Source organism: Sphaerodactylus townsendi, linkage group LG08, assembly GCF_021028975.2.
Source record: "Sphaerodactylus townsendi isolate TG3544 linkage group LG08, MPM_Stown_v2.3, whole genome shotgun sequence".
Taxonomy (NCBI): Eukaryota; Metazoa; Chordata; class Lepidosauria; order Squamata; family Sphaerodactylidae; genus Sphaerodactylus; species Sphaerodactylus townsendi.
The window spans coordinates 91,013,627-91,036,709 of record NC_059432.1 but is presented as its reverse complement, the minus strand read 5'-3'; positions in this window follow the sequence as shown (position 1 = coordinate 91,036,709).

Sequence of the window (23,083 nt, the reverse complement as noted above, 5' to 3'; positions counted from 1 at the left end):
CACAGCAGAAGTGTGAGAAGTTGTGAACGACATCCAGTGCCAACAAGCAAAAATATAGCTTCTCAAAACCATCTTCACGTGTAAGTGTACAACGAGCCAAGCCTGCAAAATGTAACAAGAAAGCAAAAGTGGAGAAGGCAACTGTTGGGAGGACGATCACACACGCTCATGAATAAAACCTCAGTTTGGTTTTGTAATCTTTTTATACAAAACACTGGTTTATAGAGTCCTTGTAATTTAGAATGCTTCAAATATTTTCATTGGCAATAAAGATCCTTATCTACCCAAAGAAAAAAAGAAAAAAAATCTCTCTCAGTTTACAATTCTCCCGGACGATTTTAATATATTTTCTTTCAATTTACTACCATTGTAAAATGGGAAAGCATTTCGAACTCTGATTTGCTGTCTTATTTCTCCAGGCACGGTCAGGTGTAACACAGAAGGGCACTGTTCGTTTTACATCCATTCCTTGGTATCTTTTAAGATATATCCACTTAGTTTACTAGCAAAACCAGGTTTTTACTACTCTCACTAGAGAGCTAATTCACACTTCAGGAGAGCAAGCGGTATTCTATCTAGGCTCATAAATCTACAAAATTACCTACTAACCAGTCTGGCCCTGGAATCTCTTGGCAATGATGTACAGAGAATTCATTTTAACAGAAGAGTCATGTTCAGATTTTTTTTTTAAAGTGTCAATTACTACACTATGTATTCTTTCTAGACTGGGGTCCACATGCTACTCTTCATGTCATTTCACCAAGCTGGGTGAAATGTCTACCTAACCCTCTCTGTATTCCTGGTTATCACAGATGGAGAAATGATGGAGTCAGAACACAAGGTAAGTTGTTATGGTTACAGAAAGAAAAAAGGTTGGACACAAGGCTTCCATTTTGGGTGGCAGATCCATGTTTCTTATGACATGAAGCTATGACCAAAACACAGATCACTTATTACTGTTGTATTTTCCCTCAAAGTAAAACAAACATGTGAGCATAAGTTGTGAAAATAAAGTATAATACAAACATCAATGAAACTATCATTTAAGCAGCAGCTTACTCCCTTACAATGCTTCCCAACAGCTATGGGGTTCTTCTGAGATCTTGTGTAGTGGCTCTACCTTTTGAGATTAGATGAATAGCAACCTGAGAGATGGCTTTCTTGATCATGGCACCAATACTCTGAAGACTCACCAATCTGCTTCTGTTGCTATCTTCTGCCGAGAGGTAAAAATTTGCTTGGTTTTATTTGGCATTCCCTCAGTGATCTCTCATCCCTCCCTGATGTTTTAATTGTGTTTTTTTAAAAAAAATGTTCTAGTGTGGGTATGTTACCTTGGTTTTCATAGTATTTATGATTTCTTTAAGCCATTGAAACCAACCAGGTTTTTATTATGTATGATTTGGGCAGCGCAATCCAAGGGGGCAAATTTCCCTCTGGATGTGGCACCAGCTTCTGCCAGTGGAAATGCCCACTCCAGGGCTCTTATGCCAACTGAGGGCAAATCCAGGGTGCCTGGCTGCTGTGGCACCCTGTGGCATTCAGCCATGACACCTGCCTTCATGCCGGTGCTTGCACACTGCCTCCAGCTACACCAGCGTTCCAGGGGTGTTTGGGGGGTGAGGCTAATCTTAGTCAGCCTCCAGACCCCTCTCACCCCCCGTGCATCAGTAGAGGTATGCCACAATTTTCATTGCCTATCTCTATTCTCTATGGGGAAGTTGGATATTATTTCCCAAAATTTACTCTGTGTGTCTCTTGGATAAATTCAGAAGACCTAGGAGCTAGAGACGCAAGGACGTGAACTTCAAGGTGTTAACAAGTACATCCAATTCAGCACCCTCACAGGAGACTACAGCATGACAGAACTATGAGAATAGTTTAAATATGTGATTGTGCTGAAACATGTCATAGTGAGGGCTTTGTAAAGAGGTGGTGGTGGTGCCCTGGGGGAGAGGTTCAAAGATATCTTGAAATAGGCTTTTGATGGCATATTCTGAGGAACTGTTAACTGTCACTGTTGATTTTTGAATTTTAATATTTGCATTTAATTTGACAGTTATGAACAGTCTCAAATTTTGGAAGGATAGGAGAAAAGGAAACTTGTGCCTACTAATAAGTCAAATTTAAACCCACCCACCTCCATTTTTTGCTGTCAAGTCACAACTAACCTATGGCAACCCCTTAGGGTTTTCAAAGCAAAAGACTTTCAGAGGTGGTTTGCCACTGCCTGCCTTCACATCACACTGCTGGTATTTCTTGGAGGACTCCCATCCAAATACTTGCCAGGGTCAAGGCTGAAAGTGTGTGACTGGCCCAAAGTCACCCAGAGAGTCTCCATGGCAGAGTGGGGGTTGCAGTCTGGGTTTCCCTAGTCTGACACCTTGACCACTACACCACACTTTTAATCTTAGAAAGGAGAAAGACCAAAACTCTTTAAGAATGTTTTTAAAATATCCTGTGATGGTTTTTAAAAACATTTTTTACCGCTATGGGAGATTCTTCGATGGGCAGGTATTTTTTTCCTTTCACCACCTTCCTGTGCCACCTGAATGCCTTTTGGGAGCAGCCCAGTGGAACGGCAATGGCACTGTCCTCGGCAGCCTGGAACTCCGGATTGGGCTGTGAGACATCAGAAGGAAATCATCAAATAGCAATCCCAAATATATCTAACTCCAGCAACAATCGTGTTTTTTTAATTTCCAACCTCGCTGTTTAAATGAATATATTGCAGTTGTCTGACTAACCTGCAGGAAAGAATCAAGTTCAACTCTCCACTCTGCCAGGAAACTCACTGGGTAGCCTTGGGCAATTCACACATTCTCACCGTAATCTATCTTAATCCATTTATTTATTAAAAGTTCAATAGAGCTGATGGCTCACCAGAAGCCACACCTCTCAGAAGCCTGAGGCAAGCACATGCCCTAAAACAAAGAAACCCCTCCACACAGACACACACGCAAACAAAAGCCCTCCCAGGACCACGAAGAACAAATACACAGACCCTCAAAATGCACATGGTTAAATGTATGATTTTAAGGCTAATCTCCCAAAAAACAGCTCACTATTTGCTCTCTGCTCAGCTGCTCTCTGCCACCTCTCAGAGATTATGGTGCATGCAGCTGCCTCTCGGAGTATAGTGGTCAAGTTTGCAAATGACACAAAATTTCCAGGGTTGTGGAAACAGAGACTGAAGGGCTGGAGGAATATCTCCACAGCCTGGATGATTGGGCAACATCGTGGTGAATTAATTTCAATGTATGTAAGTATGAGGTGATGCACAATGGAACAAAAAGCAGCAGTTTAAGTGCATGCTAATGGAGTCTGAACTTACTGAGACTGAGAGGGGAAAAGGGGTCATAGTAGATAGCTCCGTGAAAATGTCAGCATAGTGAAAAAGGAAAACTCTGAGCTGGGAATTGAAAATTAGACAGCCATTATTATAATATCCTTCTAGAGACCTATGGTGTGGCCTCATCTGGAATACTGTGTGCGGTTCTGGTCACCTTTTGTCAAAAAGGACGCTTCAGAGTTGGAAAAATGCCAAAGAGGGCAAGTGAGATGAATAAGAGGTTTGAATGCCTATGAGGAAAGACTGTAGAGGCTGGGACACTTCTGTTTAGAAAGGGAGGACATCACAGAAATTTACAAAACTATTCCTGGGGCAAGAAGAGTAGACAAAAAGAATGGTTTGCCCTCTCAGAATAGTAGAACTAGGCAGGAATCCAATTAAGTTGGATGGGCAGTAGATTTGAGATGGACAAAAGGAAAAATCCTTTACTCAACAATTGTCTAAAATGTGGAAGTCACTCCCAGCGGATGCTGTGATGGTCAGCAGCATAAACAGTTCTGAAAGGGGATTAGACAGATACATGGAAGATAAATCTATCAGTGGCTACTAATAACAGAAACTAAATGGAGCACCCATCTTCAGAAGCAGCAATCCTTTGAATCTCAGTGCCAAGGGAGGCAATGTCAGGGGAAGGCCTCAGCTTCAATACTCTTTCGTTGGCTCTCCGTAGTTGTTGGTTGGCCACAGTGTAAGGCAGGATGCTGAAATAGATGGACCACTGGCCTGATCCAGAAGGTCCTACCTTATGTTCTTAATCTGTGTGGGTTAAAATGTATCTGTATCGCTGCTTGTGTTGCAGTACACCATCCAACCCCTAGATTATCTGCTTCAGCACAGTGGCTCACTGAAAAAAATGTAATTAAGCCACAAGTGCATTTATAAAAACTAGCTTCTTATGAGCATCAAGTTACTCCAATACAACATTTATATCATATGATACATGACATTCTTACACACATGTAGACAGCATTCTGTATCAGCATCAAATATACATATATGAATATATTATAGGATTGACAATGTATCCAAAAGGGCTAACAGCTGGGAGCTGGGAAAGTCCTTATATTTTTAATACTTCTGAGTGTGTGTACTTACAACACCTATTTATGTTAAACATATTGGCACGCTTTGCCCAGAATATGCTGAAACTGTCATAACTCATTATATTTATGTGCCATATAGTGTTCTGCAGTAGAATAAAATGTATTAGGAAATCCCAGTGCGTAAACGTTAGCTTGGCAATAGATTTTTAAGAAGAAACATCTATGTTCTGTATAAATTATGTACCAGCCTGTAAGTGTAACACATGCAGTAGGGACCTTTTTTTCTTCTTAATTTATCCTTTGTCTTTCTATGATTGAGGAGAGTTTGTTACTAATAGGTACAGGGGGGAAGTTGTTCAGCTGATGCAAGTGTTTTTTGCTTACAACTAATATAATTCAAGCATATTCTGCACGTTTTCTATTTGCTGTGTGACAAGCCTATCATATACATTGGTTTAGTTGATGGTACCCAACCACCATACAGCAGAACGGTAATAATTCATGGCTCATACACATCTCCATTTACAATGACAAACAATTATTTCCATAGCTGCTAGCCAGACATAATGCAGAGTATCTGCAGAGCTGCTAATGAAGAAACCCTTACCCACACAAAATATGTTCATTTTAAGGTTGTTTGAAGTAATGCAAGACTGCATTGGTAGGGAGAAGCTCTACTAATGCAGAAGTGTTTGTTCGCTTCCTTCATGCATGTTTTTTTATTACACTAAAATGGCATATTGGCTTGGATCTGATACCTTTGATCCAATCACACTTTTCCCTGGGAGTTGTGGAGACAGTCCTCCTCTGAGAAACTCACTTCTTTGTGCTAGATGTTTGTGTTTGCAATATAATGATGTGTAATACAGAATTTTTCATTTTAATTTTGGGCTTTCTAAAAGACTTGCTCATCAGCATGCTGGAATTTTGAAGGGGGGTTCATTTTAGGAATTATTTTGGGGTACAATTTTTGGATTCCAGAATATTGGCACCTGAAAAACATGCTCTGTAGGAAAAGAAGCATCATGAAATTAAAAAGAATCTCCTCCATGGCCCTTTATTTTAAAAAAGAGAGAAGGAAGATTTGACATTTGAATCCAGAACACAGATCAGACCTTGCTCCTATGATTTTTTTAAATTAAGACATGAATCTCACATCTAATTCCATGACCACAAACTACCTGATCATATACAAATTACTGTGGATTTGTACATAAATGTACACCTTCCTATACTCTCTCACACAAACAGATGTTAAAAGATTGTATATTCCTCCACCACAGAGCTCAACATGCTGGACATTCTTTGTTGTAGAATGCTCTATCCTAGTGCCTATCTAGCCCTGCTTCCCCTCAGCCCCCCATCCATTTGAAAGTTTGATGATAGTCATTCAATGAACCATAAATGCTCTTGTATCAAAGTACCATGTTCAATAATGCACAAAATAATGGTTTTGACAAAGGCAGCACATAAAAGTGAATGATAATTCTCATATTTGTTCAGGACTATATTCTAATGTGGAAGCATACAATTTTCTCAACCCCTGCACCTCAACTGACTAGACTAGCATCTTTATCTGAGACAGAATATCCATTTCAATCAATAGACTTAGATTGTAACCTGTTTAGGACTGCACTGTTAGTGTCTCATTCCTGTCAATACCAGAGTTGTGGCATTCAAATCCCCTGTTAACTGGCAAAACAGAGGAGCTGTCCAGCACAGGCCAAAATAAAATCCTAGAGCAGGATGGTAAAAAAGCAGGGGCGCTGTCCAGCCTGGCAGCTACATCCCGAGACAAGAAACAAGGAGCAAGTCTAGAACATGTGTTGACCCAGAAGCTTTCAAGCACATGATGGTTTTTTTATATTCAGCTTGTAGCTTCAGCCTACTGGAGGCAGCTGGGAATCCTGACTCTGAAAATAATTAAATTAGGGGTTCATCCTTCATAATATAGGTAAATACATCATAATAAGTTTTATTTATTTACTATAAGTATAGTGTGCCTTTCTCACTGAAGCTGAAAGTGGATTACACAGTGTAAGCTGATACGATCAATAAGAAGCAACATCTAATAGTCATAGCATATTAGACTTGATACAGAGGGCAGTTATAACACAGAAAAATGGTGCTATGGTGCATCTCATACTGCCAAGTGAGCACAAAACTTGTTATGCAAATTTTGGGTCAGGCTGTCCATCTCTGTTCTTAGATAATAGTGTTCTTTTAGGAGATTCTGAGGTTCCATAAATACCAGAAGTTCCAACAGCTGGACACTTTCAATTATTTTGTGGTACCAGGAATCTCTGCTGTTGATTCAAATGTTATGTCTCATAACCCACTCACATTAAAACCACTTACTATCTGACTGAACTTTCTTTACCATACTTGTAATCTGCCTTGGGTTCTAATGAGAAAGGTAGATTATAAATGGAAATCATTATCATCCTGGTCCTCACAAGGGCAGGAATCTACAGTGGTGTCCTTATTTGAAGATAACCCATTTGATTCTAGCTGTGGGAATTGGCAGGTCCTGGCAGAAGATCAGATTCTTGTAATTTGTGTCACAGTGACACATTCTGCAAAGAAATTCAGGGCAATGTGAAGAAAAAAAGTACATGCCTAAGAATCAACAGAGTATATTATTAAGATAAGACATTGTCTGAGCAATGTGTGAAACTATTAGTAGATCATAATAATAGTAACCATAGCTCATTAACTGTGCAGTCCTAGGGGAGGGGGGCTGAAACTGTTATGGAGGCTGTGCAAGTATGTGCTGATATGAATGCCCCACATCCTGATGCAAGGGGCAAATACACTAGTGAGGGGAATGCTTTTGCTGCCAGGCATTGCACCTGAGCTTGAAAGTTGCCCCTGCACCAGGACTCCACCACTACAGAAGAAGAAGAAGAAGAAGAAGAAGAAGAAGAAGAAGAAGAAGAAGAAGAAGAAGAAGAAGAAGAAGAAGAAGAAGAAGAAGAACAAGAAGAAGAAGAAGAAGAAGAAGAACAAGAACAAGAACAAGAACAAGAACAAGAACAAGAACAAGAACAAGAGTTTAGATTTATATCCCCCCTTTCTCTCCTGTAGGAGACTCAAAAGGGCTTACAATCTCCTTGCCCTTCCCCCCTCACAACAAACATCCTGTGAAGTGGGTGGGGCTGAGAGAGCTCAGAAGAATTGTGACTAGCCCAAGGTCACCCAGCTGGCATGTGTGGGGGTGCACAGGCTAATCTGAATTCCCCAGATAAGCCTCCACAGCTCAGGCGGCAGAGCAGGGAATCAAACCCAGTTCTTCCAGATTAGATGCACGAGCTCTTAACCTCCTACCCCACTGCTGCTCCTTCAGGTGCCTACACCAGTGCTTGTGGGAGGAGGAGACTTGGATGTTCCTGGGGTGGACTGACTTTAGTCAGCTTCCAAAGCTCAGGAACACCCCCTGATGCCAGCAGCCAATTTACCTCATGAAAAAGTGTGTTGTAGCTCATTCAGCTGCATGGTGCTTTTTGAATAGCCAGGGATTTCTCTTGTTTCCTCTGCTTGCTGTGCTGCTCAAAACCCCATACCTGGCTGCCACAAAATTGCTCCTCTCCATGAGTTGCACTTTAAAAAGCACAGCAAGTAAAATCAGGAGGCACTCTTCTTTTAAAAGTTCTATGCATATCCCTATGGGTTTGCTGCTATCCTGTCTCATAAGCAACCATCACTACAATTTCAGTGACTTACCTTTTTCCACTTTACATTTTTTAAAATAAATTAAACCCATGTTCAAAAAAGTCAGCCAAGAAGGAATTAAGTTCTTGCTTTCTTATTGGTGGAATATTAAAATGAACAGTGAAGAATGTTCTCTAAGACGCATGCTCTTTAAACTCAATGTATTTGATCCTAAGAAATGTCTCTGTAGCTGTCATCCAAAATGGCTGAAAACATTTGAAGGAACTTCCGGTATAGTGCAAAAGCTGGCCCAGGAAGTGAGAACGTCACACTGGAGGCAAGGGGATTTTTTATGCTTTAACAACTGTCTGAACAGGAAATTCTGTCAGAAGCCACAAATCTGAATCACTGGTCTGGTGAAGCTCCATCTTGCAACTTGTGTATGGAACAAGCTATGTTCAGACCTAATGTAAAATATAAACAAAAAGTATTTCAAGTCTTGTTTCATTCCATTGCTTTGTCCCGGAGTATACCTTTCACATTTTGGTAAAAAAAAAAACCCAGAGCTTTCTGAAGTACATGCCCTTTCCTGCTATGGTCATTAGTGCATTTGTGAGAGCTGACTGAAGAAACCCTAGCTGAATCCCTTCCATTTTTTTCAGGATCCCTCAACCAATTTGCATTGTTCACTACTTGTTCTTTACCCTGCCACCAGGCCTCGTAATATTCCAGATTGCTCCTGCCCTCACTGCCCTGTCTGCACCCCACTGTAATGTCTGTCTTGAGCAGGCTCCCCACTTCTCTGGACACCTCTGATGAATTACATAAGCTATTAATACTACAGTCCTTAGTTCTTCAGGATGCCTGGACAGAGGCCAAGTTCTAACCCCTCAAAACATTGGAAATAGGAATTCAACCTAGAATAGTTAGGAGGCTGAATGATTCTACTTATTAAGATAGCCCCATTAAATTTTATTACTCTGTTTTTAATCAGTAACTAAACATTAACTGATATAAAAGTAATTTAAAAGCAGGCTGGTTAAAGATGAGATTATTTATGAGATTCCGTTCCTGAAGCAGTGCTGGAGGAGGCTAAATCCTTTTTTAATAAACTAAAATTAAAAAATATTCTGTTCCAAGGCACTGCATTTCTTTTATTTATAAACGTAATCCTGAATCTCATGGGTGGGAATAGCAGTGCTTCTTCATCTGAAGTCATTGTTCTATCTGCAGCCAATGAAAAGGGGCAGCAGAAGTTAAGCTGCTGCCACCACAGAGCAGTAAACAATGGAACCATTGTTGGTTCATAGCAGAGGCAGAGTGATTCAGGAAGCTTCATGTGGGCGCACTTCTGGTGAATAGTCAAAAGTCAGAAGCCACCACCTATACCAAACACTACTGGCTGTTCACCAGTTACATATATTCATAGTGCTTCCTGAGCCACTCTTGCATCCATTACCAAGACTGTTTCTGCACTGGCAAATAACAGCGCCCTAGGGATGGTGAAAACACCATCCCTGGGGTGCTGTTTGCACAGGAAGCACTGATGTATCACAGCAGCGCCATCCTGCCCACCCCCGAGCGGTGCAAAGGCGCCACTTTCAAACCGTGTTCATTGAGCAAGGTTTTTGAAAAGCGGTGTCTTCCCGCTGGTGCAGTGCGAACAGCACCAGCAGGAAGACGCCGCTTTTCCTGTCCCCTCCACTAACCTTCCCATCCAGCGCTGCTCTGGAGGGCTGGAGGGACACGCCCATGCTGCCCTCCAACCCCTGGAGGTCAGAGGGGAGCGTGGGTGTGTCCCTCCAGCCCTCCAGAGCAGCGCTGGATGGGAAGGTCAGTAGAGGAGCCAAACCGGATCTTTGGGGCTGCTGCGACGCTACTGTGCGAGCAGTCCCCAAGCCTCCACCAGCATAATTTATGCAGGTGGAGGTGCGTTTCCACCGCCGTGCGGAAACAACCCAACTGACAGATAGCAATAACAGTTTGAGGGCCCCTTCTCCTTTCACCACCACTCAATGGTGGTATTCACCTACTGTCCTCCATGCCATCTCACCAACCTCTGATGAAACAGATGGTTTTACATAGTCATTGCTATTCTCATCCACCATATCCATTTGTATGCTTGTCCATTTTTCATATTACACAGCAGAAATTAAACAAATTGTGAGGTGATTACTATTCAGCTTGAGGAGAGTGGCATTTTCTCATCTCCTACTGCAGTCTGATGTGTCTCACAAAATCATGCCCCCCTAGAGATTATGCCCCCCTCCAGGAGCAACTCAACAATCAGCAGTGGCAATGGAAAATTGCCAAATGCCCCCCCACTTCTGCTGGCAACAGTTTTCCACCCGAGGAATACAGGATCTTCCCATATGAAAATGGAGTGCAAAATTGCCATGACACCTGATAAGGAAGCATGGAGAATTGGAGTTCAAGCTAAAATGGATGGGGCTGAACATTTGCATCAAAATTCTTTTTATACTTCAAATTCACACATTAGGATTCAAAATACTTGTTTCCTTTAGGCTGTCAATTATTAAATAGTGGCGAGTGATTCATTCCCAATTACAACACACTACAATATTACTGAAGCACAAGAGAATTAAATGCTGCACCAAAAAGTATTTTATTGATCTTAAAATTTTTACTAAGTTCCATAATTAGTATGGCACCTTCCACCAAGGAGCTCAGCATATTAGAACAACTGTGTGAGGCAAGTTAAGCTGAGAAATAGCGACAGTCCTGCTTTTACTGCCTAGTTGTAATCTGAATCTGGGTCTCCCTCGTGATGGCTTTATACATTCTGTAAATTATATAAACTAGGAAGGCTTTGCTCATTCCACAAAAACAAAGGCTGACATTCAGATTCAACATATCACATGAAGCAGAGGGAGTCAAAGCAGTGTTTTTAGGAGGTTGAGGGTCCTTGCCATCTCAAAACAGAAGGGCAATGTTGGACAACAGGCCGTGCAGGACCACCACCACCACCACCCCCCCAGCCTCCCAAAACAACTCCAGCACAGTGCAATTAAAGAAGAACAGAAAGCCCCATGTAAATCCATGGTGGGAAAAAAGTAATCATTTTTCCTGCACACATGGAAGCCTATGGTGGGCAATTTTCCCACCACAGATAGTTGCTGAAGCCTGCCGGATCTGTTGATCTTGACTTGGCTCCATTGTAGCTAATGTGGAATTTATGGGGGCGTCTGCAGGGGGTGTATTTTTAAGACAGAAGTATTAAACTTGCAGGATGGCTTTGGAAAATTCTCGTGATGAGAGCACCCAATTTTGGTGAAGTTTGGTTCAGGGGCAATGGGGCAATGGGGGCTACCATTCTGAGGACCCATACCACTGCCCCCTCCCAAACAAAGCTTCACCAAATCTGGGTGCTTTCACCCAATGGGTCTCCCGAAGCCACCCTGAAAGTTTGGTGCCTCTATCTTGAAAAATATGCACCCTGCATACATTCCCAGAAAATCCCCATTGGCTATCATGGAGTCAAAGCCAAGTCAGTTCAATAGTAGAATCTGAGGAGTTTCCAGGGGTGTCTGTGGGGGGGGGGGTTGCATTTCAGGATGGCTTTGGAAGACCCCCCTGATAGCAGCAACAATGATTGGTAAAGTTTGGTTCAGGGGGGTCACTACTATGGGTCGTCAAAGGGGTAGCCCCCACCTTCCTTTAGAAACCATTGGAAACAATAGGAGATGGGGACACCCCCACTGGGGACCCATAAAATTGAACATCCTGAACCAAACTTTACCAAACTTGGGTGGTCTCATCAGGAGAGTCTCCCAAAGCCATCCGAAAGTTTTGTTCCACTACCTTAAAAATGTGCCACTACCAAAAAACATCAAAAAATCTCCATATTTTTAATGGTCCCAATTTGGGGGGGGGGGGGGGGCGTGTTCCAAATCAGATATTCAGGTTTTTCAGGTTTCCTGATAATTTGGAAGCCTGAAAAACCTGGATCTGAATTTTACCTTTTTTCCTCCTCATACCTATTTGGCATTTGCCAGCCAAGGAAGACAGGGAATTTCTTAGCCTAGCAATACAGCCAGCAATGAAACACTGTGAAAACAAAGACCTATCAGCACAAGTCTCACCTGTTTGATTTTGATTACTGGAATAATTCCAGATCAGTTTATTCTTCTCTCTCTTGACTCTTTCCTTTTCTCTAAACATATTGCCGGTCATGAGAGAAATGCATGAAACAAATGATTGACTGATGTTTCCGTTCATTTTTGTTCCCCTCGGCAAATGTAACAATGGGGCTTTTTCATTTTTTAAAAAAAAATGTGCACATCTCTCTCACCAACTCTAGAAAACATTCATTGAATCCCAATAATCTGTTGAGACAAATTAAGTGTCACCTCCCCTTCCCATAAGGCCTCTACTCTCAGCATAATTGATTGGACAAAGACGGAAGGTTTCATAAATAATAAGGTTGAAAAGGACAGCGATACAAAGGAATGTTCAAAGGCACTCCAACATAATTTTTTTGACAGAAGAACCAAACAGTTTCACCTATTTACCAACAATAGGTCTACAAGTCTTTGGCAACCAATTATATGGAACCCAAATGGATGATGTGGAATGGATAGAAGGATCACAGTTTTCAAATTAATGTCAGCTAGCATATCTAAGGGTAGGAATCAATGCCAACCTGAACTGGCACACAGATATTCATAGATATTAAAATGTCAGTCTTTGACTAACTTGTCCCCTTGCTTCCATGTTTGAGTATTTTAGAAGTCAACTACACATTCCTAAACCAGTCAGAGATTGCAGGCAAGGACTCTGAAATGGGCGAATGTTACAGAATCGGTTTCACAAGCAATGGCTGACAAGGGAACAGGTATGGCTACATTTCCACCATGAAAACATCCGGTCTGCTAATCCATGTCACTTACCCTCCCGCATTTTGCAATGCATATGTAGCATGCTTGCCACACAGTACTTTGATAGAAGGGTACTGTCGCACTGGAGAGCCAACCTGAACTTTTCAGTTCCTCCTACAAGGAGTAGCTTGACATCTGGAGCTGAGGGTTTTAATTAATTAAGCACAGCAAACAGAGCTTCACAGTCCATCATTCTGAAGCTAGATCATTCTGACGCTTTTAACCATCAGGTCATCAGACCTAACAAACAAACTTCTAGATAATTCAGCGTCAAGTTCCTGGGGAAAAAAACGTGCCTATTGTAAACTGCATTGGAAAAAGAAATGTATCCTATAAATAGCATATTAATCATTTATGGCTATCAGCTATGGCTTCTGATTTTAAACAATACACATTGTGAATGCCAATGGGGGAAAGGGTGGGAGGGGAAACTGGCTCCTTCTGTTCAAAGCTGAAGCCAGAACAAAAATCTCTCACCTCTTGGGAGCTAATTAGTGGGGAAAAGACTTGCTGAAAAATTTCAGCCATCTCTTAGCATTGGGTCTGTTTGCTATTTCAAATCTTAGATAATAAATCAAAACAAGAGCTATTAGACAGCTCTGAAGCCCCCTTTGTTTCCCTACTGTCAAGAAGCTGATTTTGGGAAATTGAAAAGACTGCTAAACTATTTGCATATTAGGGACATTTTGCCTTCTGAACCAATTGCAAGCACATTTTTAAAAATACAAATATGCTAGCAGAATCTGGTATATGTTTTACAGATGTTTAGCTAATATAACTACCCTCCCAAAATTGCATGGGCATCCTCACAATGACTTTAGCTAGATTCATTACAGTTTAGAATAGATTGAATATTGGACTCCACATTTTATTGAGACTCTTTAGTAATGGAGCTTTCTAAAGAGACACATTTCAAAGGATGCTGGCACAGGGCACAACATTCCAAAGCACTTCCACAATGCAGCTTTCGGTCCCATTTCAGTGGGAATTCCATGGGGCACCTTCAAAAGCATTTCAGCCCATTACTCCCAATATTATTCTGGAATGTGGATACAACAGTCACACTTTGGGAGACTCCCTCTATTCCGCCCATTTTCTATCTAGCCAGGTTTGTTCTGATGTAACTCAGCACTCAGGAAAAGGGGCGTCCAGGTTTCACACTTTCTACCCCTCTTTCTTCCAGAACATTCCTTCATGAATATTCCTTGTCCATCATTGGTCCTTACAGTGAACACACAGTAGAACATCACAGATATTAACCATGTCTGGAGTTAATGAAGTTTCCTATTAACCAGGGTTCACTAACTAAACCTAAACTCTGGTTTAAAATCTTACATAAGAGAGAATGCTGTTCAGTTTGACTTTATAACGCTGGCCTGGCATGCATTCATTTACAAAATGTATGTACTGCCAAGTCCAGAGATTTGTTAGGGTGCCTCATCAAGGAAAACATGATAAAATTGTAGACAACATTAAAATCATCGAAGGCTTTCACGGCCAGAATCACTGGGGTGCTGTGTGGTTTCCGGGCTGTATGGCCGTGTTCTAGCAGCATTCTCTCCTGACGTTTCGCCTGCATCTGTGGCTGGCATCTTCAGAGGATCCTCTAAAGATGCCAGCCACAGATGCAGGTGAAACGTCAGGAGAGAATGCTGCTAGAACACGGCCATACAGCCCAGAAACCACACAGCACCCCAACATTAAAATCATTTAAAGTGAACAAAATTTTTAAAAAACCCTAGAAGGAACATAAAGACGACGTAAAACATTGAACACAAACTCTGGAAATGCTCACCCATGGGGTGGGGTGGGGAGTGGACTTATGTTGCAGACAGAAGTATACATGAGCCCACAAGCCATTCTGGATTGCTTAACTATGGTACCCTGCTGGTGCATTGTAGAGGTCAAAAAGTATAAGTAGCATTGGTTGTATGCTGTCATGGGGTTCTACACCATTCAAAACAATTCATTTGAATGGACCCAGCTACAATTAACAGCAAAAAGTACTAGTAAAAAAATCATTGGAATCACACAAACTAAAGGCTGATTTCTTCCAGAAATATTCCTCCATCTTTCTACATAAATGATGTCCCAAATATTTATTCCACATGTGGTATGCCACAGACAGCTGCAAAATATTGTCATACCTTGCTATATTAGCTCTGTGGCACCTGTGCTAGCTTGTATTTCCCTCCCTGGGGTCCACAACAGAGTTAGAATTGATTGATATGCATATAAAGATCTACTATGCAACGTAAAGACCAAGCATTTTATTAGAGTGAAACTCCACTGTATTGCTAGGCTTGCTGCATGCTTAATGAGTTGCTAGAGAAAACTCATTTCCATGCTTAATAAATGCAAGGGTTACGAGGAAATGTTAGGATTTAATTAATCACAGCATAAAAGTTATTGAACTTAATTGTAGGCAAATAGTGGTAAATTATTCTTGCACGACCACAAGTAATGTAGCACCAGTTTTCCCCATAGTCATATATCTGGTTTAGTTTGATACATATTTATTGGTATAACTAGATTCTGCACATTTGTTTAATATACTGGTGCATTTCTAACAGATCAATCCCAAACACAACAAACTTGTCGCAGGAAGAGAAAAACCCCAAATCCCACTGCAAGGTACTGCATAGTTAATTATACTAGGAGCACAATATTTAAAATAAAAATACAAACAAAACAAAGTTGAAGTCCTCCATAAGGACAGCAATTTCAATCCTCATTTGCTAGAGGAGGAGGTAGAAATCATCAAGACTTTCATTTTTCATATAACTGTTCTGTCGCTCATGTCTCTTTATTACATCCCCTTTATTACATGCCATTTATAATTAATAAGCACTCAAGATCCACTGCAATGACACCCTATTTCCAATTTTATTATAGACCTGGCTTTATATAAAAGCCTTAGGTTCTTATTTTTATTACTTTTATTTTTTTTTTAAAAAAAAGAGACTTCTCAGAGTAATATTTATTAGTGCTCCAAAACCAGAAAATTTGCCTTGCAGTATCAGTTCATCCCCAACTGTTCTGTTCTTTCCTGCTGCAAAAATAGTTCAGTTGAACATCGGAAAGATGCATTAAAAAAGGAACGTCTTGTCCCTGAGTCGCAGATACAGGGTTTGCCATCTTTCATTTATGGAACAATCCACTCAGTAGTTTCTGTGGAAGTTTGGATAGTTTGAAGAAGTCCAATTGTTTGCTCAGCTGCTGGGAACCAATCGGGTGGGCTGAACTTGGTTCTATTCGATGAAGTATCTGGTTCATACATACACAATGCAGTCACACATACACAACTGCATCTGTCTATTTTGGCAGAACATGTAACCCTGAAGTGTGGTGGGTTGGATCCAAGGCATCGAAGAAAGAAATGAGTTTTCAAAAGGTGATTTTTATCCCTTCTCCTTCTTTCAGAGCCCCCTCCCCCCAAAAAGGGTCCTACACACAAGAGACACGTGGATGTAATTCTATTAAGCCACAAGAACAACATAAATAGGCTAGAATTGTACTGTTGGTTTAAACCCAAGTTCATGTACTTCAGTATTCAGCCAGGTATCATTAGACCTTGCAAACAGAACAAAGTGGTGGTATCATTTCCTGCCTCTAGCCTCTACTATTCTGAGATAGGCTGTCTGTGGGCATATTACATCTACCACATGATTATGTGGGCATATTACATCTACCACATGGACTCTCAGCATGAGGGACTCTCAGCATGAGGTTAACTGCCCAGTTCCCTGCAGACACTCCATTCAGAAGTGCTATGGGGCCCAATTTAGATCCTAATAACAGTGTGGAGGGTGAATGGACTACCCTTGTGCTCTTTTCCTGACCTCAAACAACTCCAGATTTGCCTCACTGAGCACCACATCTGCAAGCATTTAGTGGACCAGCAGTTCCCCCATAGGGCAAATAAAGATCCTTGGGATAAAAATTTCAGAGAGAAAAAATGCCCAGGAATAGGGCAAGAGCCACTCCACCTCAATACAACAGCAGTATTCTGAATCAGGACCCTCTCCTGTTTTCCACATGTAGTGGGTACCTGTGAGTGTAGAAGTTCCCTTTAGCTAAACATCTACTAAGCAGTGGCACATCGTAAAACAATGTACATGATAAAGTCTCATTTTTTAGAAATATAAATTCTAATAATCTGGCTTCTAAGAAAAGACATATAAAGCAGAATTTGCATGATTGGAACAGACATTGAAAGCAAATACCAACTTCTCTGAGATGCACCAGGGAATCAAGAATATACTTCCACGCACGGTGAGTTATTGTCAATAAAATGGAAGGAGAAATTTAGGAAAAGGAAGTTTATTGATCTCACTTGTCTTCATATTTGACAATCCAGCCAGCACCAATGAAAGTCAAAATAGCTAAATTACATAGTCCTTTCATTAACAAGTCACATTCCTAGATATGAGTATCAAATGCATCAATGCGACAATATAAAATGTCTTAAGGCTAAACAATACAATTTTGAACTTTCATCATTTCTCCATGGTCAATGTCACTCAGAATGGTTTGATCTGAAAGCCTGCCAGTGCAGTCCTAAATCAGAATTACACCTATTGAAATCCACTGTAAGTCAGTGCACTTAGAATGGCATAACTCTGCTTTGGATAGGATTATAATTGTCCTAATACGAGAAACAACACTGAAGAAAAACTGGTTGTATTGTACTTCAGAAGATAACCAAAGTCAAAGCAAACTAGGAATTAATAGGCAGGATGCAAAACTAAGATTGAAAAACAGTTTATCACCAGGATGTTATAATACAATAAGAATGTGTCTGAATCAACTGATTTTCATTGCATAGAATCACATTCCCTGTCTAAGTTTTAGATGGTAGTCATATGTGTCTTCAGCAGAAGAACTATATTCAAGTCCAGTAGCCCTTTAGAGACCAACTTTTGGGGATATAAGCTTTCAAAAGCTCCCTTAGTCAGATTCTCTACCTAATTCATCTTTGTTGGTGCTCTAAAGCTATGTAATACTTGTACTGAGCCACTAGGTGCCGCAATAATGCAAGTGAATCAGACTCACTAACAAAACTTCATTTGAATCTGAGGTAAGACTCAGACTTCTTTCCCAACAAGAAATACCCAAGCCTATCAATAAAGGGAATAGCTCATACATCTCCCTTTTGCCCAAGGATGGGCTTTGATGCTACTAAATCTGTGTGAATACAGAAAAGGAAGTTCTACCTTCTTAATACTCAGGCATATAGGACTGCAACAGTGGTCGATTCCGCACAGCAAATATATAATGGGTTCCAGTCGTTATAAAGGAACCCATTTTCCTTTTTCTTGTTCACACATGTGCCGTGCAGGCAGCGATTGGAGCCCATAGAATCAATCTGGGTTGCTTTTGCACCTTCACACGGGGACGCTTCTCTTTTTTAAAAAAAATCCCTGCAACGTATGTGTAGCTGTGCAGGCATACAGAAATGAACCCCCACAGCAATTCCAATCATTCCACAATCCGATCAGCTGTACCTGCATAGCTGCGCATGTGCAAGACGCAAAATTAAAAAGAAAAAGGGGCTTCCCTGCAATGGCAAGAGGATTCTCTCTGACTCTGGACAGTGCTGTGGAAGGGAGGGAAATAAAGAAGCTCCTGCCTGGCCATTCACTTGGTAGCAACTCCAACTTGGGATTTTGCAAAAGCATCACTGGTTTAGTGATTTTCGAAAATCCCAGGTGGAGGGAAATAAAATGGGGCAGACTCATTTCGGGACCTGTGCAAAGTCCCCCTCCCAATGCTTTTATTGCATCCTTCACCCCTTATATTTGCCCTGTGTTGAATCCACCATAGATTCCCTTTGCCCCTTGAAAATGACAGATAAATAAGAGATGCAAGAGGTGTAGTTTCTCCTGTTCATTACTTTTTTTCTTGTTCATACCTCTACAATGCATCTCTCTCACACACACACTCATCTGCCATGCAGCACATCTGGAATCTTCCTCATTACAGCAGGCAGGAGAGGGAACCGAACAAAGGAACAATGAAGAGTGTGCCGCAGAAGCCACAGCTGTTGCTTGATCGGTAGTTTTAAAGAGAGCGTGCCAATCCCTTGGCAACCCTGTATCCACAAAGAAAGGAAGATATCTATTAGCTATCATGGATAATACATTCCTGAATTCTGTGTAAAGGCTACTGTGAAAAGTTTCAAAGCTTACTCTGAGCTTTGAATGAATGCGAATGGTAGGGTGCTGTTCTTGATGTCCATATTGCATGTGCAATCAATTAACATCTAAGCACTATCCTACCAGTGTGTGGTCTTTATATGACCCCACCTCAAATTAAACTCATTTAGACAGAATTCACAAGTCCCTTACCGGTTCCCAGTTCCATTCTAAGGCACACAGTCACTGGAAGTTGAGTGGTTCCTCTTTTATTCCCCCCAATTGTGTGCAAGTCACATTCAGAAAAGTGGTAGCTCTCCCATGTAATGGATAAGGGAGTAACAGCAAAATATGCTTGGAAAGACCAGTGTATTTAGGGTTTTTTCCTCCCTGGGAAGGAAGAATTATTTTGACTTTGGGAACTGCTTGCTGCACTTAACGTTTCAGAGATGATGTCTCCTGAGGTGCTTGGAAGTGCTAGTCGAGCTTCTTACAGTGATTACATCCAGTAGGACACCAAAAAATGGTGAGTGAAGGACACTTCTAGTGGTAGTGAATCAACAGCAAAGATCAGCCTTTCTCTCTTGGCACGGTGACATTTGTGAACAGACAAGTTTGTTAGGCAGGCAGAAGAACAACTTGATATAATTTATTAATTTCCTAGTAGGACAACTTTTTTAGCAAGCTTGCACACACTGAGGGCTAACAATTCAAATCGTTTTTAACAACACACGCAGAAGGATGAGTACTTAAGGGAAGGTCACAGTAAATGAGGATATCCACAATTCCGCCTTCAAATGCAGTATTGATTTTAAGGCCTCTCAGAATACCTCTTGATTGCTGGCACGCATTTCAGAAGCTGCAGGAAGCCCCTTAAAGCCACGTCTCCATTATACCTTTATTCAGCTGGAGCAAATGTCAAGAGATCTTTGAGCTTGAAGCTAGTAAACAAGTCTCTACCGCAGTATGCAGGAATCAATAGCTAGGTTATAGCACAATACAGATCTATGTCATCAGCAAAGTGGTAAGAGCCAACGCTATTTGTTTTCCCAGACAAATTATCCCAGTGGCAAGGCAGAGTTAACTAGGGCAAGGCCTTGTACAGATCCTTATAATGACTCTCTGGCAAGAGTAGTAGAAATCATACAGAAATATCCTACTTAAATTCAGCATCAGGAGTCAGAAATAAGCATAAGCAAAGGGAGGGGAGGCCGGCTTATTATTAGCCACAGCAACAACCAAAGTACAATCAAGCAAACCGCAACCAATAATCCACAAAAATAAATCCAGAAAAATATTGTGAAAAATCCAGAAAAATATTTTGTGGTCTTTTTAAGTTGTGATTCTGATGTTGCAAGTCAGGCTAGGGAATATCTGGATCCTGAAGGAAAAATATATAAATTAAAAGCCAATCCAGAGGCCCTTAAGATGTGTATATTTTTCCACAATGGCAGTAATTTTTGAAAAAAATATTAACAGACACACATATGCGATAATGTAAAACGCAGCCTATTCTGGAACCGTCCAGAGATCACAATTTTAAAAAAATCACATTCAGTTCATCCAATTCTACACATAATTAATCATGTACTCAAGCATGTATGTATATATTCAAGCAAAAAAAAACCCCCACACACATACAGTGATTTAGATACAACTTATATTCAAGTCAGTTGGGCAAAGAAAAAAAAGTATGCTTATGCATACACTACTTAACTTAGTGATATGTAGCAATGTTAATAACACATTACTTGAACTGGCTCCAGTCTACCTTATATATGCATCATGTAGGGGGCATGGAAATGGGCACAAGTCACTGAAGTTGCAGGATAAAAAGGATGGTTTTATCATAGAGTTTCTGGTGTTTCCCAAAACTACTATTTGACACTTCCAGGTACCACTGGTGCCATTGGTGATATCATTTTTTTCCACTCACCACCTCTTTCAGTAAGAGACCTGATGAGCCTAGCTATACTACTGAGACAGAAGATGTGGGTTTACAGCTTTTTGTTGTTGTTGTTACTCAGCCATCTTGAAGGAGGAGGAGGAGGAGGAGTTTGGATTCATATCCCCCCTTTCTCTCCTGTAGGAGACTCAAAGGGGCTTACAATCTCCTTGCCCTTCCCCCTCACAACAAACACACTGTGAAGTAGGTGGGGCTGAGAGAGCTCCGAAAAGCTGTGACTAGTGCAAGGTCACCCAGCTGGCATGTGTGGGAATGCACAGGCTAATCTGAATTTCCCAGATAAGCCTCCACAGCTCAAGCTGCAGAGCAGGGAATCAAACCCGGTTCCTCCAGATTAGAATGCACCTGCTCTTAACCACTATGCCACTGCTGCTGTTTAAAAAAACATACTCGCATGTACAATTGAGGGAAAAATAAATCATACCTTTTTTGTCATGTGCTCTATTTTTTTCTTGTACAAAGTCTTTGCCCTTATTCTAGAGATCAGTTGCCAACTCTAGGTTGTGGATTTGGGGCTGAAGCTTGGAGATAGGGGTTTTGTAGATGGAATAGACCTCAATAAGGTATGACAGGAGTAGGACTATATGGGTATAATGCCACCCTGCAACACTGCCATTTTCTTCAAGGGAATGGATCCCTATATTCTGGAGATCAGTTGTAATTGAGGGACTTCAGGCCCCACTTGGAGGACAGGGGTAAAAACCCACCATTTCTTTCTCACTGGGGCTAACAGCAGCTTAGGGGACAGATCAATCTCTAACTTGCATGAGAAATTAGCCATTTCTACCATAAAAGCAGCTGAGAGGAAAATTACAAGTGTTCCCTGTCCCCAGCCTTCCAAGGTCCTGATCAAATTGCTCCTGAGAACCTGCTTTTTTTCCTCATTAAACAACCTATTAGAACATTCAATCACCTGACAAGTAGCTGAGGCCCAAGTGCCACTGCTTTAAACATGCATACACCTCTGATTGAAATCAATGGGCTAAGAATTAGTTAACTGTATAAATTCCACCACAATGCCTAAACCTACTTGGCACTACACATTAAGCTGCATCTTTTAGTATCTGTAAAGCAGGGCCCTGCAAAAGGACTTCTTGAAAAGTAAAGGAGATGTCTTAGATCTTTTGCAAATTCTACAGAATGCTGGGGGGGGGGGGGGGGGGGGAACGTATGAGGGTTTAATTCAATTTCTCCTGCTTACGTTATTTACTTTCATCATTACCCACAGATGCCTGGGGAATGACAATGAACCAACCAGCATCAATTCTGTTTAATGCTACTTGCTATTAGTTCTCACTCTGTGCTTCATAAATTAGCAGACTGTTGCCATATTTAAGGTGTTTAGCTTCCAGAAAGCTTCCCAAACTAAATTGGTTCATTGAATTTAAGAAGCCATGAAAATATTTCCATGTGGCTGTTTTGGTGGTAGTTGTCGGGTGCATTTTTTTTAACACGGCTTTTTCTCTAAATCAAGAGCAAAAGTGACAGTAACCTTTAATTGGAACTCTCTAATCACTGGAGTTCTTTAATAATGACCTTCTGGGGAAGAAAAATCAGGTGCTTAATTATCTCTGTGGCTGTTTACGGCAGGATACTTTCATTATATCAGAAACAGCACAACTCTCTCTTTGGTTTATCACCCACCATTTTCCTCCTGCCTATGGTTAATATATCAGTGTGAACTCTGTGCTGATTCTAGAAAATAAGTCCGGTTACACTAAACAGGCTCTACCAGGTCTGTGAAGAAGAACACATAATACAAAATTGTACCTCTTCCATCAGGGACAGTAGGCAGCACTACCATTAGTCAACATGGTCCACCAATATCATTGTTGTAGCCACAAGAATGCCCATCTGCTGATCAGATTCCAGAAGTGAGTAAAACAATGTTAACCATTTGTGTGTTGTGAATCCAAACTTCACAGGATCCAGTCTGGCAAGCTTAGTACCAGCAAAAAATTAGAAAAAATGACAACTTCCTTTTGTGGATCTCAGCTTCCCAGAGCATTAATGGGAAGTCAGATGTAACTCGACAG